General features: G+C 32.0%; 1 pseudogene; it reads left to right on the top strand.

Moving 5' to 3' along the window:
- The first annotated feature begins 284 nt into the window (after positions 1-284).
- Positions 285-5,842, top strand: LOC115985866 (annotated as a pseudogene).
- The last annotated feature ends 849 nt before the right edge of the window (positions 5,843-6,691 follow it).

Raw genomic sequence — 6,691 nt, 5'->3', positions numbered from 1 at the left:
CCCTCTGGCATGACTCCATCAAACCTTTATCATTGCACCATCAAATCTTTGGCTTTAATCAACTCTTTGGTTTTACCCCGTCATCCCTTTAAAGTCAAACCATCATCTCTTTAGCTTCATACCGTCACCTCTTTGGTTTTATCCCGTCATCCCTTTAAAGACTAACCGTCATGCCCCGAGCTTGGGATCATCACCCCATGGGTCCTCTGGTTCATATATGACGGACCCATAGGGTGAAGGGGGCAACTGAAGAGGATAAAATATGGCTTGACGGGCCTGTTATAATGGGCCTGACAGATCCGGTTCCATGGGCCAACGAGGAGCTGGCCCAACGCTCGCTAAAACCCATCGCTGGTAGATACAGTAAAAGCCCTGGATATAGAGTCCTTACTGCTTACGCCTGAATCAGCCTAGAATCCCAAAATAGAAATCCTAGCGCAAAAGGGATTCTAGAAGATACGCGCGCCGAAGGAAGATATTCTCTACAAGGAAAGACCTTGCTCACCACGTTTGGAAATATTCAAGTAGAGTCCTATAAGGAAAAGACTTCAACACCAAGGAAGAGAAGCCAACCTTCTACTACTATAAAAGCCCCAATACCCTCACAAATCAAGATACGCATAATTTATCCTCTCTAGCACTCTAGAGTTGTGAGAATAATTCTAACTTGACCTTCGGAGGGTATTTGGCTGGCACTACACCGGTGCTCTCTAAGGTCTTCTATTATTTTGTTGTGCAGGTCTACTTTGACTGTGCGAGTGTTGTGTGACCTATTGATGATTTTTTCGGCATCATCAAGGAGCATAGAGATTTGAAGTCTCTGCTGAAAATAGTTAGTTTCAATCGACATTTTTTTTTTTTTTTTGGATAACCGGCCTAGAAGCCTAGGCAGGGCTTTTATTCCAAAAAAAAAAAAAAAAAAAAAAACCATTAAACAGAGTCAACAAAAGCCAAGGAAGTAATTTCCCTGGGAAAGTCTTCAAACCAAACTTGGGACGCTGAACCTACTCTAGCCTTCTTAGCAAGGAGGTCTGCTACCTTATTACAAAGACGGGAAACATGACTGAATAATACAAATTGAGGTCTTAAACAATAATACAAAACTGCTTTTTTTAATAATATTAAGCTGCTTAATAATACCAAGTTACTCAAACAAGCACAACATTTATTATTATATTTTTTATAGGAAACATTAAACAACAATATAGTTTTTAGTATAATTTTTTTTTAAGTTTTATTCATTTATTCTCCCAAAAAAAAAAAAAAAAAAAAAAACCTAATACATCTTCTAGGCTTCTAGCCACACCTGAACATCTTTTATATATTGGACATGACTAACTAATTTGACTTTGAAGATTATTTAAGGGAAATGCGTAGTATACTGCCAAGAAATACAATGAATTATATAACCAAACATAGAGAAAACTGCAAGATTATATGGTGTCTTCTCCAAATAACAGTATGGAAAAAAATAATAATAATAAACAGATGAAGAATACCGTATCATCCATTTCTTGGTGGGATAACGTTATCTAAGATGGCTTTCCTGTTTTTTGTTTCAACTATATTATAAAACTAGTACGTAGTCAAACATAGTTCATATAAAAATTACTTTTTTTTCTTCTCTCTTAAATAGTTATTAAATTTTTTAAGACACACTAATATAAACTTTATACAAAAATTCTTTTAAATTTTTTTTTTTTTGTCTCTCTTTAATTATCTTCTTTCTTTCTCTCCCCAAATCCTATCTTCCTCTCCTACCACCCCGTAACCCCCAATCCCCTTAGTGTCTTCTTTCTTTCTTATCTTTGTCACCGCACCACTCCACTTTCTAAAATTTTCCCCTTATCTTTCCACCATTTCCCTCTCTCCAAAAGAGAAAGTTTATGGACCCAACTAATTTCACAACAAATATGTCAAATTGTTAATGTATGTGATATATATATGTATATATATTTAGAAAGCTATGTTCACAACATTTTCACTATAAATTTTAAGTGACAAGTAGTCACTATTAGGCAAAAAAGTGATATTAGTGATGGGCATGAATTAAAGCTAGTAACAGCTTGCCACATAAATATTTTTAAAAATTATTATGAAAATGTTGTGGAAGTTGTATTTTTTTTATAAAGCATTGCTTCTCTCCAAAAACTTCACCGAAGCTCTATTCTTTTTTTTTTCTTTTTCTTTTTTTCCATCTCCCTCTCTCCCTTTCATTCTTCTTCTTTTGGACCCAAAAGTCCAAAACCCAATTGTTTCTTTAATGCTTTGACAAAGGGAGACAAAGATTGGAATCATTCTTCACATGTAGTTTCAGAATCTGAGATTGAAGATCTTTGATTGAGCCATTGATCTAAACATCCAAAACTCAATTGTTTCTTTAATGTTTAGAGAGAGAGAGAGAGAGGAATAGTCCTTCACAAATTCGTTTTGGAATCTAAGATTGGAGATCTTCGATTGAGCCATGCATGGTAGTTGTTGTGATTTTGGGTTGAGAGAAAAAATTTGTTCTTTAGATTTTGGGTTGAGAAAGAGTGTGTGTTGCTGTGATTTTGGGATGAAAGAGAGAGTGTTGTGATTCATACTTGGCATTTTGAGAAAAACCATAGCGTGGAACTTGCATTAAGTTTATTGTATTGACTTTTGGGCCAAAAACATAATAGTGGAGCCTTAAAAAAATAAGCTAACAAAAAAAAAAAAATCATTTATTGAGAAAATTTAGAGACACAACAAAAGGAGTTTTTTTGTGTGGCTATAGTAGATTATTTTTTGCAAGTCCCACTATTATGTTTTTGGTCGAAAAGTCAATACAATTAACTTAATGTAGGTCTCATGTTATAGTTTTTCTCACCATAACATGTCTGCTAAAAACAAGCTAATCAAACTCACCAATTCTATGGATATAACTAATTTCACAAATCATAATATTTTTCACAAATCCTAATTTTTTTAATAGCATCATCAACCACGCTAGATCATTTAAACACTCACAAATTGCAATAAAAGTGGTGGGACCACATAATCAATGATGAGCTCACTATCTAGTAAATCCTTAACATTCTCTAAATTTCCCAATTCCTCTTTCAAGTCCATCACCTCCAATTTTTTATTTGTCCCACAAGGAAAATTATTAGGTATGCTTAGAGTACAATGATGTGGTTCTTCCTCTTTCACATTCATGATTAATCTTATTAATTAAATTTATGGTCGAATCTATCATGAATGTCAAAAAGAGGGAATACTATATCATTATACTTTGGGAGTACCTATTAATTACTCTGTCCACAAAAACCTTGAACCACATAGGCGAAAATTCCTTGGTTCCTCCTCGCTAAAATTTTTATTTAAAAATAACATAAGGGGTTTGATTGAAAGGTTGGACCTATATCTTACATTGTCACCAGTTTTGTTGTGTACATGTTTGGGTGTCCAATATTATTTTTGTTGAACCAAAATTGGTGGGATTCTCAAGTTAGGGTGTTTAATTTTTTTTTTAAGGTAGACAAAATATGTTAGTTTAAAACCAACTCTGTCAGGTGTTCATATGAACACCCTAACTTACATGCAAGGCCATATTTTAGGGAAAATATTGAAATTAGGGATTATTTATATGGAATGGATTAGGGGTAGTTATTTTTAGTTTTTGAATGAGATTTTTGTAATATTTTATTTGTTTGGTGTTGTTATGCCTAATCTTGTTGTTTGGGATATTTTTGCTATAATTTGGGCTTTGATTTTTAGAGTTGTGCTAGAGAAACAACAAATTGTCATAATATTTTCACAACAGTTAAGGTGTCAATCCCTTATAGGTCAAAATAAAATAATATAATATTAGACTGAAAATGTTGTGATATTTTTTTTTGTTTCTATATAATTTCTCTAATTTTTATTATTGTTATTTAGGATTTTATTTTTTTGAACCAAAATTTTTGGGATTCTCAAACCAAGTATTCAATATATTTTTTTTAGTGCAGACAAAACATGTTAGTTTAAAAATAGGACAAAGTTTAGTTACAAAACTAATTGTAGATTAAATTTATAACCTTACTCAATAAAATAGACATTACTACATATTTTGAAAATCTAACCTTTAGATTTCATATTCTTTACACTCTTAATACACATGTCAAATTTTGTATTAATTGGATATTATTTATTATATAATCTATGAACTTATATTTTATGCATAATTTTAAACTACAAAAACTTGCAATTTAAACAATTTATTAATGACATAGCTATTGATTTTTAATTTTTTAGAAATTTTGCAAGAATAAAGGATATGAGAAAAAGATGTAATTCATTGGTTCTTTTGTCAAAATTCACCTTTAATAAAAAGATATTAAGTAAAATTGTAGCCTTAGGTTAGAACTAATTTTGTAGCTAAATTTTATACTTAAAAATAATACCTATATAAATATATATATATATATATATATTTTTTGAGAAGTGAACTTCCTAACTTACATGTGAAGCTGCCACTGAAAATTCAGCAGCAATTTAGGAGGAGGGGGCCATTACTAGATTTTGTTTCCTAAACTTGACAGAATGACTTGCGAGTTTTGAATTCAATATTTCAAAATGGGGGATCACAACACCATCAGGTCAATGGAATATAAGTGGGGAACCATGCAGTGGAGCGGCCATCGACTCAACCGACATTGACAACCTAAACTACAACCCCTTAATCAAATGCGAGTGTTTGTCTAACTCTACTTGCCATATTACCCAATTGTTTGTGTCTCACTTTTTATATCCTCATGTTTTTGTTTCCTATGCTTCTCAGCCTCTCAGATATGGATATGACTTATGAGTAATGAATACTTTCTATAAAAAATTTACCAATGAATTTTATTTGACTATGGTTGTGGCTAAATTTTGTTTAACAAATTCAAAATTTACTAATACTAGGAGGACATAGTAGTAAAAAAATAAAAATAAATAAAAATTAAAGGTTCTGCTTAGAATTTTTTTTTTTTTTTTTGGGGGGGGGGGAACCAAGAACACAAAGAAAAAGCTACTCCACCAAGTCTTCAAGAGATAGAGAGAGTTTATATCAAGTGTAACTTGAACCCATCTTTTTGGTATAAAAGCTGATTGGTATACTCCTAACTAACTCTTCTTTACAATAAAACTATATATATATATTTTGGATTTAAAATTAAAAATCTTTGGAAATTTTGCAAAACTTGGAAAGAGACCAGGATGTGGTGTATGTAATAGTACAAAACCTGTACTTCAAAATATATCTCAAGCATCTTCAGTATATGAATCTTTCTTTTCATGGTTGATGGTTTTATTATTTTATTATTAAATTTTCTTTTTCAGGAAGGTTTATGCTATGAGTGTTTTTGGAGGAATCCCAGAATAATTATGGACTTTGACTTTCCCCTTCAATCTGTACGATTTCTTCTTTATGTGTTTGTTTACTTGCTTTTTGCATGAATATTGATTACCTTCTTTTTCATGTAAGATAGGATTGAACTTAGACCTTGAAACTGTATTACATTATGTTAACCAATTGAAATTTATACTAGATGTGGTGTACTAGTTTTGCAGGATGGTTCATTTTCATTAGTCTATTAAATATGCTAAGTTTCCAGTATTTCTTACAGGAATTTGGCCCAAAATTACTTGATAGGTAACCTGTCTGCATCCATTGGCAATCTAACTCGCATGCAATACCTGTAAGCTTGTCTGAATTTTGATATGAAACTTATAGGGCATAGTACATTTAATGTTAGTTAGCCTTTCTCTTTTTTCTGATGTCTAATAAATTAGGAGTTTTGGCATCAATGCATTATCAGGGACACTTCCAAAGGAACTTGGAAATCTTAAGTAGTTATCGTCATTGTAAGTTATCCTCATTCAAATTTGTAGGTCATCTATGTGGCGTCTTGGTGGTGTTGTTCTTTGTTTATTTATGTACTAGTGGTCTTCAACTACAACCATTTATTTATTATAATATATTTGAAGAAGGGATTTTTGAATGACATCTATCTCAAATGGCATTTCCTCCTCCCTCAAAATAGTGTGGAGGTAAGGTCTTAGGTTCAAGGTGCATAGATGCAGGTGTAACTTCCCATTAAATATATATGAAGAAGGGTTTCACAAAATATAAATTTAGTAGTCAACCAAATGCAATTGTACACCTATTTTGATGTTTTCTGCATTTCACATTACTTTTTTTGTTGGGTTGGAATTCTTCATTTCACATACTTGATCTTGATGATTTACACCTAAGAGAATCAAATCCTAGTTTATAATTCATATATTGTTTTACTTGCTAATTTTGTAGATCTTTTTCAACTAACAACTTCACCGGTTCTCTCCCATCGGAGCTTGGGAATTTAGTGAAATTACAACAGCCTTAAGTTCTAGTACAATTAATATAGCTTTCCATTTTCGGTGTCACTTTTGAAGTCAATTTAATTGTATTTTATAGCTCGGTGAGGCAGACTTTGGAAATTGTTCTAGCAAAGCTTCTAGTAATACCATGTTTGTGGCTAAAGATAATTAGAATTTTATGAGAAAAAATATTTTTGATAATTTGAGAGTTGGGGAAGGGGAATTTGAACCCTGGATGTCTCATTTGAAAACATCAAAAGGTACCAACCAGTTGATTTACAAGGCTCTTAACAACTTTGGGACAACAAATCTTATATGCTATATAACAATTTTCTTTTGCATA

Source organism: Quercus lobata, chromosome 4 (genome assembly GCF_001633185.2).
Source record: "Quercus lobata isolate SW786 chromosome 4, ValleyOak3.0 Primary Assembly, whole genome shotgun sequence".
NCBI lineage: Eukaryota > Viridiplantae > Streptophyta > Magnoliopsida > Fagales > Fagaceae > Quercus > Quercus lobata.
This window is presented reverse-complemented; position numbering and strand designations above follow the sequence as displayed.